This window comes from Heterodontus francisci, unplaced genomic scaffold (assembly GCF_036365525.1).
Source record: "Heterodontus francisci isolate sHetFra1 unplaced genomic scaffold, sHetFra1.hap1 HAP1_SCAFFOLD_216, whole genome shotgun sequence".
NCBI lineage: Eukaryota > Metazoa > Chordata > Chondrichthyes > Heterodontiformes > Heterodontidae > Heterodontus > Heterodontus francisci.
Window position 1 is genome coordinate 2,890,678 of NW_027140566.1, and position 24,396 is coordinate 2,915,073.

Here is a 24,396-nt window from a genome sequence, read left to right on the forward strand (position 1 = left end):
TGTGCCTTCGACATTTTATGCTTCTATGATTCTATGGTTCTTGGAAGCTTCAAATACGAAATTATTCCTCTTCTCCATTGATATTCGTTCTATGCTTTGGACCAATCTTTTATATGGTGATTCAAATGGCATCTTATTTACAGGTCTTTCGGATCTATGTCTGGTTGTTACCCTTATGTATTCCTTTCCTTGAATGAAAACAGTTGGTCAGACTAATCAGAGCAAGATGCCACTCAACTTCACAACCAGTCATTTCGTTTTAGCCTTTTTCAACATCTGGCCCCAAGTTGCACCATTGTATGTTTTGCGGTTTTGAGGCTAAAACACTTCTATTTAAAAATTCTCAGTTCTGAGTTTTCAATTTATTACAATGGGATTCTCAGTTGTGCCTGACCTCGCATGTTGCAAATAATGGCTAGTTATGACCCCAGTATAATGTATTAAGCTAGAAGTTAGAAATACTTAACAAAAAGGCAATGACGACAACATGGACGTTTCTTATCCTTCAAGACCAGGATTCTTTGAATGTTGCCGACACAGGCGATGCCTTTGTTCTCCTGTCACTGAATTGACATTACGTTGACTTGTGTTTCAGAATAATTACACAACAGGCACCATTATAAACTGTACCAGCAAAGACTCTGAGTTTCCATCTTTTGGGCTTCCGATTCCTTGTTATGATATCCTTTGAATTACCTCTTCCATTAGTTTACCGTGTGGTTCAACTGCCGTCACTGCACTTCTGTAATTGGAGTGGAGTCCGCTAAAAGCATGTCCATCTCTTATTTACTAGCCTCCTAGAGTTAACATTTCATTGTGTGAACAAATAACACATCCTTGCAAATACAAAGCAGTTGGACAATCAATGTTTCATCTTCTTATCAACAATGCCAACTATCGTAAACAATTCACCTCAACATTCCCAAGATGCCAAAGCAATTAAGAATAAATGTGCCTCGTGGGATATCAGGAAGCAATGTTGTTTTTATATATAAATGTTTTCTTCTACAGATATATTTAATTGATCAAGTCAGTTAGCATACTTATTAAACTGCATGATTCTTGTTTAATGATCGGTGTCATATCCAGTTCAAGCTTCTTTTAGGGAGTTCCTTTTGGGAGCGCAATCACTCTCCTCCTGACTCCTTGACGAATGTCATCTCTTTCCCTTTGCTCACTGCTCGTTATCTTTTTTGATTCCTGCTAATTTACTTCCCATCCCCTTGCTCTCGACCCCCACTTCCCGTCACTAACAGCTCTAGTGTTTGTCTTTACTCCTGCAGGCCATTTTCTTCTGGACGTCCAGCGGTCACCTCTTGTCCATTAACCACTGGATCTTTCAGCTGGTCTCAGTTGCTTTGTTTATTAATTAATTTAATAATTGATGTAACTGGATATTTCACCGCGCTCTTTAACTGCTCTCTGAACTCGGACTGAATGGCCACATAAATAAATGTGTTTGTACAGCAACTTAAATTCCGCAGCATATATGCAACATTTTCAAAGATATAATAAGAATCATCATCTAAGAAATAACCAATGCGAAAAATATATAACACATACACCAACCACAGAATTATGAAGCTGCCAGATATGGTGAAGAGTAAAATCATGGACTTCCTCCTTCTCTCCATTTCAGAGTCACTGTGATTATCTTTCTTGCTCTGACCTCTCAGTCTCTGACGAACTCGACTGGTCACTAAAATGTGTCTGAACGTCAGAGCGTTCAGCAACAGAATTAAACTGAATGGCATTATTGGTGTTAAAGCTCTTTCAAACATTCTAAATCCAATCCATCGAGGGTCAGTAAAATAGCTTCGCTTATTAGAGCAGTACCATTCTACATTGTCGATTACCAGAAAAGGTTTAAATCTAAAGTAGATGGGAATATTTTTTAGACAGAGCAGAATGCCAGTTGTTGATAGAACCAAAGTCGCAGTTTTTCTGGTGCAATATTTCGATTTCAGCTTCTGGCAACAAATGGCGACAAATCGATCAAATGTGAAAGTGATAGCGAACCAAACCGAACAGTCGATGGCTGCACGCATCAAGACATAGTGAGAGCGACACACAAAGGTGAGATACAGGACATTTAATGGGAAATAATAATCATTGATTCTCCGGAGTATGATCTCAGTGATAATGACCAGTAGATCCGCTGTTGACATGGCCACCAGGTAACGGGTGGTGCAGCTGGAGAGTCCGCAATTTCCCTTGGACAGGATCACTTTTGAGATTAAATTAACTGTAAAGGAGAGAATGGAAAAATGGCTGTAAATTACTGAAAAACATTCTCCGCTCCTCAACCCTGGCAGGAAGGATTTTAGCACCAAAACCGTGTGGATTGGGATCAGGTCAGATCGGGTCCATAATCCCAACGTGCCTCCAACCCCAGCACCTCCAGATTGAACAAATCCTGGACGGGCAGGTACAGCACACCGCTCATCAGACGCTGGTAAACTAGTTAAATATAACAACGTGGAGCCCAAAAATGGGTGGACTGGAGAACTGCACCCGGTCTCCAACCACTCCCAGTGTAGGAACCCAACCCGGAATCGAATCACTCCCTGGGTTCGAAGAAATTCCTCCCTGATTCGAACCAGTCCCTCGGATCGGAGACACTCATACGTCTTGGACCACTCCCTCTGATGTATAAATGAGTTAAATTGAAAAGGGAATTTACTGAGTCAATGCAAATGTGATTACAGCACAGGCTTTCATTTCTACAGGAATATCGTCAGAAGAAAAGTGTCATAATAACGTATTATAAAGGTGGTGATTGAACACGTGAATAATGTGTACTCATCTGGACTACACATGATAAAAATATCCAGGGTAACCAGCAGGTGTACGTATTCTTCACAAAAATAATACCATAGCAGGGAGATTATAGTTATTGGGATATGTTGTGGCTCCATTAAGTCGATAAGAGAAGGATGAGTGTTGAACTAATAGAGGCCTTTAAAATTAAAAAAAAAGGTTTAGAGAGGGAAAACGTGGACCTGATATTCTCACTTTGCTGGTGACCAGTTCTGCATTTCCTCAAAATAAGATGGTCATCAATAAATACGTGATGGAATTCAAGAGAGACCTATTTACCTGTACTGCTGAGAACGTGGAATTGAGACCTCTTGGAGTAGTTGCAATGGAAGAAAAAATAAGAAGAAGTGAGGTTCGTGCATGATGGAGACAGGATTGGACGGATATGCTGATAGGATTAGATGAGCTGGAATGAAGAGAGGCTCGTGCAGAGCAGGAAGACTGTCCTAATCCAGTTGTACCGAATGTCCAGATGCTGTGTTGTAAAATCAATAAGTTGTCTATTAACATGTCATAGTCATCAGTATTTTTCGTAATATTGAAAAGGATTATTTATTATTGCAGTGCACTTGTGAGCAAACGCTTCTCAGGACTGTGCTCGGGAAGGAAATTAATCAGCACCTGATGGTGCTGTCAACAACTATTATTAGAATTAGAATAAGATGGGGACCCGCACTGAATACAATTACAGATACTCCAGCAAATACATGTTCCCTGGAGTTACATTGTCCACACCAGTTAGTCAGCCACAATCATTACAATTCTAGAGTGTCAGAGACTCCTAGTTGTACATGATTGCTGAGGTCAGGTGCTCCACTCCAGTTAGTGCGCACACACAGTACAATTCTACACTAACAGATAATTCCAGTAATCCTTCCCCTCTGAGATTTTCCTGCTTTGAGCTGTGATTCTACAGAACACAACATTCCAAATAATTCAATAACTTTACAATGCAGAGTGTCTTGAGCTAGAAACAGTTGAAACAACAGATTAAAACTGCACAGCTAATTCAGGAAATTAATGCAATTATATTATTGAGTGTGTGTCTGTGTAACTGTAACCATTCGATCGCATGTAATATTATTATTCCCATGCTAATGGAAGAAACCAGCTCATGCAAAGAGTTACAAAACTTCATTGGTTATAGATACTTACCAGGAACGCCAATTACAGCAAGGATCACATAGAATAATTTCCTGACCCATTGAATTGGTCCGTGCATTTTCTGCTTGGAGTGATCGGTCTGTTTGTGCTGCAGGTAATATCTCTGAAATAAATTCTGAGGTGACACATTCCCAGTGCATTAACTTTATACCCTCCCGGATCTCTATGGGGATACACAGGTTGCAAAATTGTTCGAACAGTTTTTCTTTATCTTTGAACAAACAGATTACGACAGTTGTGCTAATTCCCTGTTGATGGAATATATTTTCCACTAAAATTGAATTGGGCCCATCCCCACCCCCACCCCCAAGTCTGGACAAATCTGATCACAATAAGCAACTAATCATAACTGGAAGCTGTGTTAAACAGAAATAAAGGAAGTCCGAGAAAAATCATGAGTCCCATCTGTGGATGTCATGTTGTTTTAGTGATGGCCTGTGCTCTGCATGACGATTCAGAAATTAAATTCCTAACGTCGGAGAAGGCTGTAACGGATGTTCGTCTATACTTTGGATGCACTCTTTATCTGTGCAATTCCGTTCAACAATTCATATCTTCAAACAAAAAGGAGTATAGAATGGATGCAACACAGCAGTTGGCCATTCGGTCTGTCTTGACCATGTCAGCTCTCTGCACGGGCAGCTCAGCTAATCTCACTCCTCCATCTCCTCCTCACTGACCTGCTTTGTTTTTCTTTTCAGTTGTTCATTCACTTCGCTTCTGATTGATTCTGTCTTCACCACTCTCTCAGGCGTTCATTTCATATCCTGAACACGTGCTTTGGAAACATACGTTTTCCCTCATGTCGCCACTGATTCTTTTGCCACTCCCTTAAACTTGTGTCCTTTGTTTTTCGCCAAGTTTGCCAATGAGAGCAGTTTCTCTCTATCTACTCTGCTTAAACAACCCATGGTTTGGAACAACTCTATCAAACTCCCTCTCAATTTCCTCTTTCAGGAGAAAAACTCGATTCTTTAATCTGTCGGCATAAAACATCTGTCACCCCTGGAATTTTCACTTGAACATTTTCTACACCTGCTCTAAAGCCTCAAAAGTGTGTTGCCTCGAACTGGACACAATGGCAGGATTTTCAATATAGTTCTCTCCCACACACTGTCCGAGCTACTCCGTTTCCCTTTTCAACCTCTTTATCCGATACATCGATCATTGTGGCGGTGTCAAACCCTTTTTCAGATCGAGCTCCAAAGTTTAATCAAATTTGCATTGAAATATCTGTACCTCTCTCGCCTGAAAACGGTCCATCTGTGACTCCTTACTTCTCTTCCACGAATTTCCTCCCTCAATATAAGTGTGCACACTCTGCATCAATATTTACTATGATCCACCAACTTCCACAGTTATCTTGACCACACTTCCTCAAACTCCACTTTGCATAAATAATATCTTCCATTCTCTTAGTTTCCTCATCGCCTTTTGTTTGTTTAAACGATTACATTTTCCATACCAGTCCTTCTGTAGTCTTTTCATTTCACATTAACCGTGCATTCCTCACATTAGTTTTGCAGAGGCCTCAGCTTTATCTGTTCCATCACCCGAGTGAGTGTCCTCACCTCCTTCCCTACCTTCCAGAACCATGATATTAATTCACTTATTCTCACTTTCCATTCCAACCGCATCCACCTTCAACAAATCATCCTCCTCCATTTCCACCATGTCCAACTGAAATCGCGAACAAAATATCTGCATTCACTCTTACGTCACATCAAAGATGAGGTTTGCTTGCCCGCAACTCCTTTCTGTGCAAGTGCAAGAGATGCAACAGATTTCCTCTCACCTAAGGTCATTAGAAATAAAAGAGGGAGTCGGCCATTCAGCCCATAGATCATGTTCTGCCATTCTATACCATAATGGCTTATCTGACCATGGCCGTAATTCCAATTTCCTGCCAGACAACAGTAAGTCTTCAGTCCCTCGTAAATGAAAAGTCAGTCGAAACCAGCCTTGAATATATTCAATGACCCAGACTCCACTGACTTCTGCGTCAGTGAATTCTAAATGCAATTGAACTTCAGGAGAAGATATTCCTCCTCATCACCATTTTAACTGGGAGACCGCCTATTCATAAACGGTGGAGAATGTGCTGAGCTCGGAACCAGGCAGGGCATCAATGTAACACATCTGGGCTTAGACTGAGGCAGCAAGGTGAAAGCTTCTTGCTCCTTGGATGTGGGCATTGCTGGCGAGGCTGCGATTTGTTATCCACCTTTAGTTTCTCTTGGGGACGTGGTGGAGAGCCACCTTCTTGAAACGCTGGACTCCATCTGCTTTACGTACACCCGCAGTACAATGAGAAAGGAGGTTCCAGGATTTTGACCCAGCAATTGTGAAGAAATGACGATGTCGTTCCAACTCAGGATGTCTGTGGTTGGAGGGAACTTTCAGGTGTTCATGTTTCCATGCGTCTGCCACCCTTATCCTTTTAGGTGTGAGCGGTCTCGTGCTTGAAATGAGCTGTCGAAATAAATTTAGTAACTTCCTGCGGTGTGATGTTATATTTGGTGCACACGGCAGCCACTGTGTGCTGGAGGTGGAATGAATTAAGTGTTGGTATGGTGCAACGGAGGCACATCAACCAAGTCCATTTGCTTGGATCCTGCTGAGGTGCTTGAGTTTTGTTGGCGGCGGCACAGATCCAGGAAAGAGGAGTATATTCCATTATTCCTGACTTATGCCTTGTTGATTGTGGATGTAAAAGTCAGTGAGTTATTTATTGCATAAATCCCAGCGTTTGATCTTCTCTGGAGCAACAACATTTATTTGGCTGGCCCAGTTAAAATTCTGATCAAATGTAACGCGTATGATATTGATAATGTGGTAATTGGGGACTGACCACGACGATTAATATCAAGGGGAGGTGGTTAGATTCTCTCCTGTTGGACAAGGCCATTTCATGGCAAATGTGTGATGTAATGTTTAGTTGCCTATTAGCTGCCCAAATCTGATGCAAATAATGCAAAAATGCCGTGTTTTTTGTGGGAGTGAAAGAAGAAAGTTTCAGTTTGTCCGTCATTCATTCAGAGTAAATGTCTTCTCATCTTGGCCTCAAACTTTGACCGAATGATTGAAAGAGGCAAATCACAGGGTAGTTGGAGGATGTATAAACTGTCGTTTGTCTATTTGTTGAAACAAGCCATGAGCTTCATGATTGGCTGTGATAATTCCGAAAAGAGACATTGTAATGATCAGGGGAACATGGAAAATACGCAGGTTTGTGTCATAGATGGACAAGAGGAGGAGTCATTGGATCTGATACAGGCTCTTCAATTCCCCATCAATGTCTAGTTACATGTTTTAAATGGGAGGTCACAATATGGATAGTTAAGATGCTGTGTATCGAACCTTGGGGCATTCAAGGCTTAATCTTGGGAGTTATATGAACCATCACTTCCCAAAACATGGCGGGCCATCGTAGTAACAGGGGGGATTGCAGAATGGGTGTGCGAGGGTTCGGGCTAATGGGAGGGCCAACCTTGCCTTCTTGTTGAAGGAACTGTAGCTCGAATGTCCAGTTGTTACGTGATGGAGGAAGCTGTTAGCCGCACAGCTCTTACTCAGAGTTCCGGAAGTGATTGATAACAGATTGCAGAGTTCCACGGAAAGTAAGTAATACAATTCCCGCCCCCAGGATATCATTTTATCTTCTGGGTTACCTAAACACAGCAGCAAGAAACCTTTAACCCTGCGGACTATGTCAGTTGGCTGTAAAGGCAAAGCTGCCACAGGTTTCACATTTGTAACAATAAGAATCCAAAGACGTGGATTCACTGATGAATCAGATTCAATCCTTTGTCAGTTCAAAAATCTTCCTATTTCAATACTTTCGTTTCCTTTCTCAAGAAGGTCTATTTTCCCTCGTAATTTTACATGTTGTTCCCAAATATTTCTGTGATTTTATGTTCGATTTCGCACAATATCAGGATGGATCAGTTCTACACTTACTAAGTCGACATTCAACAAACCCCCTAAAAATTCTTCAAGGCAAACCTGCCAGCAAAAGTATGCCCACGTCCTTCTGCGTCTCCCACACATGAATTACAATTATTGCAGATTTTTTACTTTGTGGTGAGTAGGTTCCTTGTTGGTTTGAATTATCCTGAGGGAGGGACTCATAGCCTCATAGAATATTTAGTTCACCTGTTCTGCACGGCCTGAAGTCAGGCAAATCGCACGCCCTGACAGAGATCAACAAAGGAACATGAAACATCCCAATTACAAGATCTGATCCTGGGAAGGCGCAAAATGTAAATTTCTTAAACATGCATCTGTCAAAGGATAAAGCAGGAGCCAGTCTTACTTCCACATAGGTTTATTCACAATAACCCATACAGCATAAGTGCCGACAGCATTTCTCTTCTCCAGACCGTCCCCCTCCCCAGGTGGAAACTGGTTATTCCATATGCACCCTGATCTTTCCACAATTAGTATCAGCTGCGCTTAGTCACAATTAGAGCATGCAGCGATACATACTCAATTGATAAATTATTTGCAACATTGGTTCATGAGCAGCATTTTGTTATCAGTCCATGAATGTGTCCATTGTACATTATTATTTGTCTTGTGATCCTGTTCGAATATACAAGCTACATGTGAGAATTTCAGATCCTGTTTGCAGACCAGAACTGCTCTTCACATGTCCTGCATCGCATGAATTCACACGCTCTGGACTGTTTATTAAACACTCCCCACGAAATCTAACACTATCGCACTCACTCACACAGCGACGTACACAAACACACTTAAGGAAAGTACAGTTGAAAGGAATAGTGCACTTTTACAGCTTATAATCAAAATAATAGTTCATAATTCACATGGCTCGCAGTCGAAAAGACACGTCGCAGACCCGATGAGAAAGACACCTTCACTCCTGAAGTGTAGCTTAGCTAAGTTCAACAGCCAGAGTGACGTTCTGAAGTGGCTTTCCGGATTCTCTTGACGGGATAGAATTTCTGCAGGCCACAAACTTCGTTGCTTTCAGTCACGTTACCACGAGGCCACTTTGCAGTGTTGGTGGGTTCGAAATGGAACAGGCTTGGAGACGTCACCATGCTGCAGTCTCCAATTATTTAGGCATAGATTTTTCTGCCCTTTTTGCTGTTGCTGTTGTGACTTTCTTCAGATAGCACTTAAAGAATAAAACTAAACCAACATGGTTAGCTGACCATGTGCATTATCACATTTCCCTTTCTCAAATATGGTGTTGGAATTAGTGTGATTATTCATTATCTGGCTCATTGCTTGATTACTGTCTTTGTTTCAGAAAGACCCATTCAGTTCAGGATTGCCTCTTGGATTGTCTCAGGATACGTGGAGTTGCCACTTCTTCGTCTGGAATGTATCATTTTGCGAGACAGTATGGCTGTTTAGAAATTCCCTGATCAGGTCAGATAACCTTTGGTGGCTATTATTTGCGGCTCGTGTGGTCCATTTTAAAAGAAAAGTCAGTTACAAAATCTGTGTTAAAAGATATGAATTTGACATGGCTCTACTGGGCATGGCAATAATATTAAATTAATTGTGTCAAATGATATTAGTGCTAAAATATCTTCTTTGGCCTCCTTATCTGGAGCGACAATGGGTGAGCGTCTGGAGGTGGTCAGTGGTGTGTGGAGGAGCGCCTGGAGTGGCTGCACATGCCAATTCTATTTATTTATTTATATTTATTTATTTAGAGATACAGCACTGAAACAGGCCCTTCGGCCTACCGAGTCTGTGCCGACCAACAACCACCCATTTATGCTAACCCTACAGTAATCCCATATCCCCTATCACCTACCTACACCAGGGGCAATTTACAATGGCCAATTTACCCATCACCTGCGACTGCTGGATAGGTTTGTCCCGATGAGGCAAGGAAGGGATGGTAGGGTGAAGGAACCTTGGATGACAAGAGATGTGGAACAGCTAGTCAAGAGGAAGAAGGAAGCTTACTATATTATTATTTATTTCTTAATTTAGAGATACAGCACTGAAACAGGCCCTTCGGCCCACCGAGTCTGTGCCGGCCATCAACCACCCATTTGTACAAATCCTACACTAATTTCATTTTCCTACCATATCCCCACATTTCCCTACCTATACTAGGGGCAATTTATAACGGCCAATTTACCTATCAACCTGCAAGTCTTTGGCATGTGTGAGGAAACCGGAGAACCCGGAAGAAAACCACGCAGACACAGGGAGAACTTGCTAACTCCACACAGGCAGTACCCAGAAATGATCCTGGGTCGCTAGAGCTGTGAGGCTGCGGTGCTAACCATTGCGCCAGTGTGCCACCCGACGCTAAGGTTGGGAAAGAAAGGATCAGACAGGGCTCTAGAGGGTTACAAGGTAGCCAGGAAGGAACTGAAGAATGGACTTAGGAGAGCTAGAAGTGGACATGAAAAAGTCTTGTCGGATAGGATTAAGGAAAATCCCAAGGCGTTCTACACTTATGTGAGGAACAAGAGGAAGGCAGAGTGAGGGTAGGGCCTATCAGGGATAGTGGAGGGAACTTGTGCCTGGAGTCGGAGGAGGCAGGGGAGGTCCTAAATGAATACTTTGCTTCAGTATTCGCTAGTGAGAGGGACCTGGTCGTTTGTGAGGACAAAGTGAAACAGGCTGATAAGCTCGAACAGGTTGATTTTAAGAGGGAAGATGTGCTGGAAATGTTGAATGATTTGAGGACAGATAAGTCCCCGGGGCCAGCCGGGATAAACCCAAGGATATTACGGGAAGCGAGGGAATAGATTGCCGCGCCTTTGGCGATGATCTTTGCGTCCTCACTATCCACTGGAGTAGTACCAGATGATTGGAGGGTGGCAAATGTTATTCCCTTGTTCAAGAAAGGGAATAGGGATAACCCTGGGAATTATAGACCAGTCAGTCTTACATCGGTAGTGGTCATATTATTGGAAAGGATTCTGAGAGATAGGATTTATGATTACTTGGAAAAGCATGGTTTGATTCGAGACAGTCAGCATGGCTTTGTGAGGGGCAGGTCCTGCCTCACAAGCCTTATTGAATTCTTTGAAGATGTGACAATACACATTGATGAAGGAAGAGCAGTGGATGTGGTGTATATGGATTTTAGCAAGGCGTTTGATAAGGTTCCCCATGGTAGGCTCATTCAGAAAGAAAGGAGGCACGGGATACAGGGAAAGTTGGCTGTCTGGATATAAAATTGGCTGGCCCACAGAAGACAGAGGTTGGTAATAGATAAAAAGTATTCAGCATGGAGCTCGGTGACCGGTGGTGTTCCGCAGGGATCTGTTCTGAGAGCTCTGCTCTTTGTGATTTTTATAAATGACTTGGATGAGAAAGTGGAAGGCTGGGTTAGCAAGTTTGCCGATGACACGAAGATTTCTGGAGTTGTGGATAGTGTGGAAGGCTGTTGTAGGTTGCAACGGGACATTGACAGGATGCAGAATAGGGCTGAGAAGTGGCAGATGGAGTTCAACCTGGAAAAGTGCGAAGTGATTCATTTTGGAAGGTCGAATTTGAATGCGGAATACAGGCTTAAAGAGAGGATTCATGGTATTGTGGAGGAACAGAGGGATCTTGGGGCCCATGTCCATAGATCGCTCAAAGTTGCCACCCAAGTTGATAGGGTTGTTAAGAAGGCGTATGGTGTGTTGGCTTTCATTAACAGGGGGATTGAGTTTAAGAGCCGCGATGTTATGCTGCATCTCTATAAAGCCCTGGTTAGACCACACTTGGAATATTGTGTTCAGTTCTGGTGGCTTATTATAGGAAGGATGTTGAAGCTTTAGAGAGGGTGCAAAAGAGATTTACCAGGATGCTGCCTGGACTGGAGGGCATGTCTTATGAAGAAAGATTGAGGGAGCTAGGGCTTTTCTCATTGGAGCGAAGAAGGATGAGAGGTGACTTGATAGAGGGGTGCAAGATGATGAGAGGCATAGATAGAGTGGATAGCCAGGGCCTTTTTCCCAGGGTGGAAAGGGCTATCACCAGGAGGCATAATTTTAAGGTGATTGGAGGAAGGTTTCGGGGAGATGTCAGAGGTAGGTTCTTTACACAGAGAGTGGGGGGTGCGTGGAATGCGCTGCCAGCGTTGATAGTAGAAGCAGATACATTAGGGGCAATTAAGCGACCCTTGGATAGGTACATGGATGATAGTAGAATGAAGGGTACGGAGGTAGTTTGATCTTAGAGTGGGTTAAAGGTTCGACACCACATCGTGGGCCGAAGGGTCTGCACTGTGCTGCACTGTTCAATGTCTATGTACTTTGGCTGTGGGAGAAAAGCGGAGCACCTGGCAAAAACCCACGCGGTCACAAGGAGAACTTGCAAACTCCGCACAGGCAGTACCCAGAGTCAAACTCGAGTCCCTCGATTTGTGAGGCTGCGGTTGTAACCACTGGGCCAAAAATTCCAGAGTGACAGGCTCTTCCACAGGTGCTGCAGAAAAATGTGTTTGTCGGGGCTGTTACACAGTTGGCTCTCCCCTTGTGCTTCAGTCTTTTTTCCTGCAAACTGCTACGTCTCGTCGACTCGCCACAATTTAGCCCCGCCTTTATGGCTGCCCGCCAGCTCTGGCGAATGCTGGCAACAGACTCCCACGACTTGTGATCAATGTCGCAGGAATTCATGTCACGTTGTCAGACGTCTTTAAAGCGGAGACATGGACGGACAGTGGATCTGATTCCAGTGACGAGCTCGCTGTGCAATGTGTCTTTGGGGATCCTGCCATCTTCCATGCGGCTCACATGGCCAAGCCATCTCAAGCGTCGCTGACTCAGTAGTGTGTATAGGCAGGGGATGTTAGCCGCCTCGGGGACTTCTGTGTTGGAGATACGGTCCTGCCACCTGATATCAAGTATTCTCCGGAGGCAGCGAAGATGGAATGAATTGAGACGTCGCTCTTGGCTGACATACGTTGTCCAGGGCTCGCTGCCATGGAGCAAGGTACTGAAGACACAGGCCTGATACACTCGGACTTTTGTGTTCTGTGTCAGCGTGCCATTGTCCCACACTCACTTGGCCAGCCTCGACATATCATTGGAAGCCTTTCCCATGTGCTTGTTGATTTCTGCATCCAGAGACAGGTTACTAGTGATAGTTGAGCCCAGGTATGTGAACTCTTCAACCACTTGCAGAGCGTGGTCGCCAATATTGATGGATGGAGCATTTCTGACGTCCTGTCCCAGGATGTTCGTTTTCTTGAGGTTGATGGTTAGGCCAAATTCGTTGCAGGCAGCCGCAAACCTGTCGATGAGACTCTGCAGACACTCTTCAGTGTGAGATGTTAAAGCAGCATCGTCAGCAAAGAGGAGTTCCCTGATGAGGACTTTCCGTACTTTGGACTTCGCTCTGAGACGGGCAAGGTTGAACAACCTACCCCCTGATCTTGTGCGGAGGAAAATTCCGTCTTCTGAAGACTTGAACGCATGTGAAAGAAGCAGGGAGAATAAAATCCCAAAAAGTGTGGGTGCGAGAACACAGCCCTGTTTCACGCCACTCAGGATAGGAAAGGGGTCTTATGAGGTGCCGCTATGTTGAATTGTGCCTTGAATATTGTCATGGAATGAGGTGACGATACTTCATAGCTTTGGAGAACACCAAATCTTTTCTAGTAGTCTGAAGAGACCACGTCTGCTGACGAGGTCAAAGGCTTTGGTGAGATCAATGAACGCAATGTAGAGGGGCATCTGTTGTTCACGGCATTTCTCCTGTATCTGACGAAGGGGGAACAGCATGTCAATGTTCGGTCTCTCTGCACGAAAGCCACACTGCCTCAGGGCAGACGTGCTCGGCCAGCTTCTGGAACCTGTTTGAAACGACTCGAGCAAAGACTTTCACCACTATGCTGAGCATGGAGATTCCACGGTAATTGTTGCGGTCACCTTTGTTTTTATAGAGGGTGATGATATTGACATCGTGCATGTCCTGAGATACTGCTCCCTCGTCCCAGCACAGGCAAAGCAGGTCATGTAGTGCCTGGAGTACAGCAGGCTTGGCACTCTTGATTATTTTAGGGGTAATGCCGTCCTTTCCAGGGGCTTTTCCACTTGCTAGACAATCAATGGCATCACTGACTTCCGGTTTTGTTGGCTGCACGTCCAGATCATCCATAACTGGTGGAGGCTGGGTTGCATTGAGGGCAGTCTCAGTGACAACAATCTCCCTGGAGTACAGTTCTAGGTAGTGCTCAACCCAGCGGTCCATTTGCTTTCGTTGGTCAGCGATTATATCCCCTGATTTATATTTGAGGGGGGCGAGCTTCTTGATGGTTCGCAGGCAGGGAGGAAGTTGCCGAGCGAGGGAGCCGTGGTTTACTAAAGAAGTTGAAGCGCTTGTCAAGCGGAAGAAGAAGGCTTATGTTAGGTTGAGACGTGAAGGCTCAGTTAGGGCGCTTGAGAGTTACACGCCAGCCAGGAAGGATCGAAAGGGAGAGCTAAGAATTGTAAGGAGAGGACACGAGAAGTCATTGGCGGATAGGATCAAGGAAAACCCTAAGGCTTTCCATAGGGATATCAGGAATAAAAGAGTGATTAGTGTTAGATTAGGGCCAATCAAGGATAGTAGTGGAAAGTTGTGTGTGGAATCAGAGGAGATAGGGGAAGCGTTAAATGAATATTTTTCGTCAGTATTTACAGTAGAGAAAGAAAATGTTGTCGAGGAGAATACTGAGATTCAGACTACTAGGCTAGATGGGATTGAGGGTCACAAGGAGGAGGTGTTAGCAATTTTGGAAAGTGTGAAAATAGATAAGTCCCCTGGGCCAGATGGGATTTATCCTAGGATTCTCTGGGAAGCCGGGGAGGAGATTGCAGAGCCTTTGTCCTTGATCTTTATGTCGTCATTGTCGACAGGAATAGTGCCGGAAGACTGGAAGACAGCAAATGTTGTCCCCTTGTTCAAGAAGGGGAGTAGAGACAGCCCTGGTAATTATAGACCTGTGAGCCTTACTTCGGTTGTGGGTAAAATGTTGGAAAAGTTTATAAGAGACATGATTTATAATCATCTTGAAAAGAATAAGTTCATTAGCGATAGTCAACATGGTTTTGTGAAGGGTAGGTCGTGCCTCACAAACCTTACTGAGTTTTTCGAGAAAGTGACCAAACAGGTGGATGAGGGAAAAGCAGTGGATGTGGTGTATATGGATTTCAGTAAGGCGTTTGATAAGGTTCCCCACGGTAGGCTATTGCAGAAAATACGGAAGTATGGGGTTGAAGGTGATTTAGAGCTTTGGATCAGAAATTGGCTAGCTGAAAGAAGACAGAGGGTGGTGGTTGATGGCAAATGTTCATCCTGGAGTTTAGTTACTCGTGGTGTACCGCAAGGATCTGTTTTGGGGCCAATGCTGTTTGTCATTTTTATAAATGACCTGGATGAGGGTGTAGAAGGGTGGGTTAGTAAATTTGCGGATGACACTAAGGTCGGTGGAGTTGTGCATAGTGCCGAAGGATGTTGCAGGCTACAGAGGGACATAGATAGGCTGCAGAGCTGGGCTGAGAGATGGCAAATGGAGTTTAATGCGGAAAAGTGTGAGGTGATTCACTTTGGAAGGAGTAACAGGAATGCAGAGTACTGGGCGAATGGGAAGATTCTTGGTCGTGTAGATGAACAGAGAGATCTTGGTGGCCAGGTACATAAATCCCTGAAAGTTGCTACCCAGGTTAATAGGGCTGTTAAGAAGGCATATGGTGTGTTAGCTTTTATTAGTCGGGGGATCGAGTTTCGGAGCCACGAGGTCATGCTGCAGCTGTACAAAACTCTGGTGAGACCGCACCTGGAGTATTGCGTGCAGTTCTGGTCACCGCATTATAGGAAGGATGTGGAAGCTCTGGAAAGGGTGCAGAGGAGATTTCCGAGGATGTTGCCTGGTATGGAGGGAAGGTCTTACGATGAAAGGCTGAGGGACATGGGGTTGTTTTCGTTGGAGAGACGGAGGAGGAGAGGTGACTTAAAAGAGACATATAAGATAATCAGTGGGTTACAAAGGGTGGATAGTTAGAGTCTTTTTTCTCGGATGGTGATGGCAAACACGAGGGGACATGGCTTAAGTTGAGGGGTGATAGCTATAGGACACATGTCAGAGGTAGTTTCTTTACTCAGACGGTAGTAGGGGCATGGAACGCCCTGCCTACAACAGTAGTAGACTCGCCAACTTTAAGAGCATTTAAGTGGTCATTGGATAGACATATGGATGAAAATGGAATAGTGTAGGTCAGATGGTTTCCCAGGTCGGCGCAACATCGAGGGCCGAAGGGCCTGTACTGCGCTGTAATGTTCTAATTCTAATTCAAAAGCTCTCTTAATGCCATCATACTTTCCTCTGATGTTTCCGGTGTCTGAGGCCAGCTGAATATGACTGCATAGGTGTTGCCAGTAGTCATTTGCGCAGCACCTGGCTGTTCTTTGTGCAGTGCTTCTGGCTGCTTGAAGTGCTACGGATGTTAACTCGCTGGGGGATTTCTTGTAGTTCAACAGTGCAATGCACTTAGCGGCTATGACAGGTTCCAGCTCTTAAAGATGAGATTGAAACTAGTCTGCATTCCTCTTTGCACGCCTCCCCGCGAGTGGATCTCAAGCCATCAGAGACTCCTTGCTCAGCATGATTGAGCCTCCCTCAAATGGCTCGGAACGCATACTGTCCATCCGACTGCTCAGCACCTATGGTCCATTACACCTCCTCAGCATCTATGCTCCAACACTCTGTTCCCCACCTGAAGCTAAAGACCAGTTCTACGAGGAACTCCATAATATCATTAGTAGCATCCCCAAGAGCGAACACATGTTCCTGCTGGGGGACTTTAATGCCAGGTTTGGGGCCGACCATGACTCATGGCCCTCCTGCCTTGGGCACTATGATGTTGGAAGGATGAATGAGAATGGGCAGAGACTGCTTGAGTTGTGCACCGATCATAACCTCTGCATCACCAACTCGTTCTTTCATACTGAACCCTGTCATCAGGTTTCATGGAGGCACCCAAGATCGCGTCGTTGGCACCAGCTGGACCTCATCGTCACAAGGTGAGCCTCCTTAAACAGTGTTCAAATCACACGCAGCTTCCACAGTGTGGACTGCGACACCGACCGCTAACTGGTGTGCAGCAAGGTTAGACTCAGACCAAAGAAGTTGCATCATTCAAAGCAGTAGGGCCACCCGTGCAACAACACGAACAGGATTTCTCATCCACAGTTGTTCCAAAAATTTCTAAATTCACTTGCAACAGCCCTTCAAAACACTCCCACAGGAGATGCTGACACCAAGTGGGCCCACATCAGAGACGTCATCTATGAGCCAGCTTTGACTACCAACGGTAAACGTGCGAAGAGGAATGCAGACTGGTTTCAATCTCACATTGAAGTGATAAGTTATATTGAAAAAAATATGACTCAATTCCCATTGCACAGGTTCTCAATCGAAGCAGGCTCCAGCAGTTATAGGAAAGCTGCCTAGTATCACTCGACTTCTGATGGTTCCTCTCTTCCTTTGGGTATTCACTGTGCCAACATACTTTCCACTGCAATGGGGAAAGAAGCAGGTTAAGCCAGACCGTAGAGTATGGGGTGGCAAGAAACTGGTGACCATGACAACTTGCATGAACAAAGCACTGCACACATCCAAATAGAAATCTCAGGAGACATAATAGAGCAGGTTAAAACAGCGTGACATCACGTATGAGTGGAAAAGTATAGAGAGTGCGAGATTGATGAGCACGTAGTGAGAGATATCGAATTCCAGATGGAGTTGGAAGGCAAGAAGAGAGTTGAAATGGTGTAGGGTTGGAATTTACGATGCCCTGGGTACAGTTTATTGGGGAAAAGCCTGCTGACGGTGCAGCAGAATCAGAGGTGCATAACAAATACTGTTCGACAATAGATGACAAGGGAGGAGCGGAGTGAAGTAAGTTCAGAGCGATTTATAGCTTGGCAGATTGTTGTGATTGACAGGGTATCATTTGCAACAGGATTGATATGTTCGTCCACGATTCTTCAAATTATTACAGTGGAGCAATGAGGACAAGGGGAATTTGGTGGAACGGAAGTGGACAGGGATTGGGGAAGTATTCCTGGTCAGGATTTGATATGTGGCATTCGGCATACCTGCCGTTTAGGCTGTGCTCCTGCTTTGGTCGTGGGTAGACAAAAACTGGAGTCGGAGACAGGAGCAGAGCCTGGTCATGTGACCCACCTTACTGGAAGTTGGGGTAATTTGTGCTGACTGCTGTTTGATTGGCTCCAGGATTTCTGATCAGATTTCCTCCCTGGATATCATTCATGAGCTTCGGTAAACGTGGGCAGCAGCTGGTTCTGACAGCGGACACACAGAGTATGATTCCTCCATATACATAGAATAACAAATACGAGTGTAGAATGTGGGAGGTCGGCCAGGAGTGTGTTTGAACATTCAAATCTGGAGCTGGCAAAGACACGGATCAGATTTCAGCAGCATTTGAGGTGAAACGGGGGAAGAGGAATGGGTCATTGAGATAAACAATCACAGAACAAATAACAGAACAGCACAGGAACAGGCCATTTGGCCCTCCAAGCCTACGCCAATCTTGATGCCTGCCTAACCTAAAACCTTCTGCACTTCGGGGGTCCATACCCCTCTATTCCCATCCTATTCATGTATTTTCAAGATGCCTCTTAAACGTTGCAATCGTACCTCCTTCCACCACCTCCCCCGGCAGCAAGTTCCAGGCACTCACCACCCTCTGTGTAAAGAACATGCCTCGCACAACCCCTCTAATCTTTACGCCTCTCACCTTAAACCTATGTCCCCTAGTTACTGACTCTTCCACCCTGGGAAAAAGCTTCTGACTATCCACTCTGTCCATGCCGCTCATAGCTTTGTAAACCTCTATCATGTCGCCCCTCCATCTCCGTCATTCCAATGAAAACAATCCGAGTTTTTCCAATCACTCCTCATAGCTAATGCCCTCCAGACCAGGCAACATCCTGGTAAACCTCGTCTGTACCCTCTCCAAAGCCTCCATGTCCTTCTGGTAGTGTGGCGACCGGAATTCCACGCAATATTCTAAGTGTGGCCTAACTAAAGTCAGCTGCAGCATGACTTGCCAATTTTTATACTCTATGGCCGGAACGATGAAGGGAAGCATGCCATATGCCTTCTCGACCAACCTACCCACCTGCGCTGCCACTTTCAGTGACATGTGGACCTGTCTGCCCAGATCTCTCTGCCTGTCAATACTCCTAATGATTCTGCCATTTCCTGTATATTTGCCACATGCATTAGACCTTCCAAAATGCATTACCTCACACTGGTCCGGATTAAACTCCATCTGCCATTTCTCCGCCAAAGTCTCCAACCGATCTATATCCTGCTGTATCCTTTGGCAATCCTCATCACTATCCACAACTCCACACACCGTTGTGTTGTCCACAAACTTACTCATCAGACCAGCTACAATTTCCTCCAAATCAATTATATATACTACAAACATCAAAGGTCCCAGCACTGATCTCTGCAGACTACCACTAGTCACATCCCTCCATTGAGAAAAGCACCCTTTCACTGCTCCCCTCTGTTTTCTATGATGCAGCCAGTTGCCCGTGTGACTTCACCTTTTAGACCAGTCTGCCATGAGGGAGCTTGTCAAAGGTGCAGGCTTGTGGTTGTAAGCTCATCCCGATGTCAATGATCTGACCAAGTTTGCAAAAAATATGGTTCAGTCTCAGCTAGTTTCCAGGAAAAGGAATTCTGGCTGGAGAGTAAAGTTTGTGGCAAGGAACAAAGTAAATGGCTTCAGCCTTTCCAATATTTAATTGAAGGACATTGCTGTTCACCCAGTACCAGATTTCTGACAAGCCGTGTGACAATCCAGAGACAACAGAGAAACGAGAAATGTCAGGGTGAGGTAGAGTTTGGTGTCTTCAGCACCAATATTGAAACTGACATTCTGTTTTTGGATGATGTCACTGGCAGACAGAATGTTAGTGAGAAATAGACCTTTCGAGATAAACAGAGACGTTGCTGCAGAAATTGAAATATAATCTACTGATGTCGATATTCTGGCGATCATTATAAAGATAAGAATGGAAGCAGATGATTGCAGTTCCAGACTCGGGGACGATGGTGGAGAGATTTGGAGGATTGACTAATCAACTCAGTCAATTGCTGCAGACAGGTCGAGAACTCGAGGAGGAAAAGGTAATGTTTATTTCAGTCACACAGGATGTTGTTTGTCATTTGGGAAGAGCTGATATGGTACTGTGACAGTGACGGATGTCTGATTGTAGGACTTCAATCCAGGAGTTCTGGAAAAGATAGGCTCACATTAAGGAGACCACAAGTAAAGGCAAGAAATAAAAACAAGAAATGCTGGAACCACTCAGCAGGTCTGGCAGCATCTGAGAAAAGAGAAACAGAGTTAACGTTGCTGTTCTCCAGCTTGCATTGATGGTCACTGGAACAATGCAGCAAGCCCAGGTCAGAGATGTGGGAATGACAGCAGGGATGTGTGTTGAAATGGCAAGCGACAGGAAGATCTGGTTTATGTTTCCGGGCTCAGTGGAGGTGTTCGGAAATGCGGTCACCTGATCCGCGTTTCGTCTCCCAAATGTAGAGTAGACCGCATTGTGAGCAGCGAGTACAGTATACTAAATTGATAGATGTACAAGTAAATGGCTGCTTCATCTGAAATGAGTGTTTAGGGCCATGGATAGTGAAGAGAGAAGAGGTAAAATGGCAGGTATTACACATCCTGCGATTGCATGGGAAGGTGCGGTGGGAAGGGGACGAGGTGTCGGGCTAATGGAGGAGTGGGCCAGGTTGTTGCGACGCAAATGATCCTCTCGGAATGCTGAGAGGAGAGGGGAGGGGGGAGATGTGTTTTCTGTTGGCATTATGCTGGAGGTTGTGGAAATGGCCAAGGATAATCCTCTGAATGTGTAGGCTGGCGGGGTGCAAAGTGCGGACAAGAGAAAACCTGTCGTGGTTCTGAGAGGGAAAAGAAGGGGTGAGGGCACAAGTGCAGGAAATGAGCGGGACACAGTTGAGGACCCTGTCAACCACAGCGGGGCGGGTGGGGGGCGGGGAATTCTCGGTTGAGGAACAAGAAAAATATATTAGAGGCGTTGTTGTGGAAGGTTGCATCATCAGAGCAGATGTGTCGGAGAAGGAGAAACTGTGAGAATGAAATGGAGTTCTTGCAGGAAGCAGGATGTGAAAAAAGGGTCGCTGCTCCTAATCCCATTCTCTCTATTCTGTTTCAATGATTCTGGGAAATGCTTAAATCCTTGATGCAAAGGAAGCGGCAAGGAAATGGATACTTGTGATCCCATGTACTTTGTTTCACCCTAATATTTTGTTTTTAGCCAAATTCGTTGCCTGATAAATTTCAGTTGTTCCAATTTGCTGGCAATGTTAATTTTCCTAAAATGAAGAGAAAAAGAGAATTAAACAAATAAGACAATAGCAGGAATCTTTGGATAACAAATATAAGAAAGTTTAGGAAATGAAAGACATAATTCATAAACTTAGGATAATGGCATTTACAGCTTTAGCCAGTTTCATTGTGTGTTGAAATATGGGTCGCTTTCAAGCTCTCAGGTCTCTGCTCTTGATATTGAACCGGCTTGCAGGAATAAAATGTGGTGCATACTCCGGAAACGTCAGAGTCTGTCGAACACAGAAACCTGATGGAACCCTTGTTGTTATCCCTTAGATCACTATCATGCATGTCACAGTTAACGTATTGTTGCCTTAATGATTGGTACTAGCTGTTGTTTGGTAAACTTCGTTGGTTCTTAATCGCATGATAACACCTGGTTTGAATTGGCAGCAATGTGTTATCCATGGAGAACAATGTTTTCTTTACCCATCCAGTTTCAATATGATGCTGAGCAACTCGGTATTCATAAGCTAGACTCTGACTAGGTCATGGTGTACAGTAACTTATCAGAGTTCAGAAAGATTTCAATTTCGTAAGAAAATGAACTTTGCAGAAACTTTCAACTTAAACAGTTGTTATTCATTAATACTTTAAATAAATGAATAGACTTTGTAATACATTTATCAATTGCAATAATGCACTCATTATAACTTAATCGTGTTCTATTACTTTTATAATCATGACTGGTTATACTTTATGCAGAATTAATGCATGTCGATAACAAAGAATACAAAATGCAGAGTATGAAACGGCTGAAAAGAGAAATGTTAATCTGAAAATGGCTTCCTTGACCTTATTAGTTGTTAAAGCGAATACAGTATCAAAATGCGAATTTTAAACTGAAATCTAACAATCCGGTGCTGCCTGCAGCCAACCCTCCAACCCAGGGAGTTTCAAGGTTGAGCCAAACTGGAGCAGCCGCAGTCGACGGTGGACATGGGAGGGGGTACATAAACATGCAAACACTCAATCATAGAAAAAAGAATTACATTTGGCAGGGAAATTACCATTTAAGAAAACCACAGCAAATATTTCTCACATTAGATACAACAGATGTCACTTGAGCTAATAGCAGAGTATATTAATTCAACAGTACACAGAAAATATCACTTCAACTGGTCACAGCAAATATTACTTAAAATGACTATAGAAAATGCCACTTAAACTGGAAACAGAAAACAACACTTAAACTAGACGCTCGAAATGTCACTTAAATTTTTCACAGCAACTTTCAGTTAACATGAACAGAGCAAATATCATTTAAAAGGGATACAGCAAAAATCAAATAAACTGGAAGAGCCAAATATGATTGAAACTGAACACAGCCAAATAGCACGTAAAATGACCACAACAAACATGATTTAAATATCACTTAATGTGGGAACAGCAAATATTGCTTGACATGATCACAGCAAATATCAGGTAAACTGCACAAGCTGAACACAGCTAATATCACTTGAACCTGACGTCACAAACTTCACTTGCACTATCACCAATGGATGAAAACCAACCATTAGTTACAGTATTTTTGTGCATATGCGTATTATTGTCAGCTGACATTATACTCAGCATTGTAAGGTTTATTTGCATCTATGTTCAAAATAGCGGAGGGGGAGTTCATTTCACCAACAATAAGTGTGGCAGCTGGTTGAAGGGGTCCGGCCACATGACCTGGAAGCCATCCTTTTTCAACCAGTCTGCTTTCTGAGCCTTGTAGCTGCAAATCAACATCTCCGGGGCCTGCCTACAAGAGGAAACAAAGAGGTCTCGGTCTGCAAAGCAGCAAGAAAATTTCTCTGCTCACGGCCAGTTTCTATTCGTAAAAAAACAGGTAATCAGAAACTAAGCTGCCTCAGCCTATCTTCGAAATTGCAAGAATAGGAAAGTTTAAGAGAGGAGATTTCCTGCGACTCATATTCCAATCGGCATTTCCAGTACGTTAATTGCAGCTTTGGACTTTACCTTATTTAAAAAAAGGACTCTAGTTTCATTGGAACCCCCGTCAGTCAGTAATTAAGGCAATCTCCACTTTGTTAAAAAGAGCAACAGCACTGAAACAGGCCCTTCGAGGCTGTGCCAACCAACAACCACCCACATACACGCTAATCCCATATTCCCTACCACCTACTTATAGAACAAAGAACAACAAAGAATAAAGAACAATACAGCACAGGAACAGGCCATTCGGCCCTCCAAGCCTGCGCCGATCTTGATGCCTGCCGAAATTAACACCTTCTGCACTTCCGGGGCCCATATCCCTCTATTCCCTAAAATAAAAGCAAAATACTGCGGATGCTGGAAATCTGAAACTAAAACAAGAAATGCTGGAATCACTCAGCAGGTCTGGAAGCATCTGTGGAAAGAGAAGCAGAGTTAACGTTTCGGGTCAGTGACCCTTCTCTTTCCACAGATGCTGCCAGACCTGCTGAGTGATTCCAGCATTTCTTGTTTTTGTCCCTCTCTTCCCTTCCTATTCATATATTTGTCAAGATGTCTCTTAAACGTCGCTATCGTATCTGCTTCCACCACCTCCCCTGGCAGCAAGTTCCACGCACTCACCACCCTCTGTGTAAAAAACTTGCCTCGCACACCCCCTCTAAACTTTGCACCGAGCACCTTCAACCGATGTCCCCTAGTAACTGACTCTTCCACCCTGGGAAAAAACTTCTGACTATCCACTCTGTCCATGCCGCTCAAAAATTTGTAAACCTCTATCATGTCGTCCCTCCACCTCCATTGTTCCAGTGAAAACCATCTGAGTTTTTCCAACCTTTCCTCATAGCTAATGCCCTCCAGACCAGGCAACATCCTGGTAAACCTCCTCTGTACCCTCTCCAAAGCCTCCACGTCCTTCTGGTAGTGTGGCGACCAGAATTGCACGCAATATTCTAAGTGTGGCCGAACTAAGGTTCTGTCCAGTTTCAATATGACTTGCCAATTTTTATACTCTCTGCCCCGACCGATGAAGGCAAGCATGTCGTATTCCTTCTTGAGTACCTTATCCACCTGCGTTGCCACTTTCAGT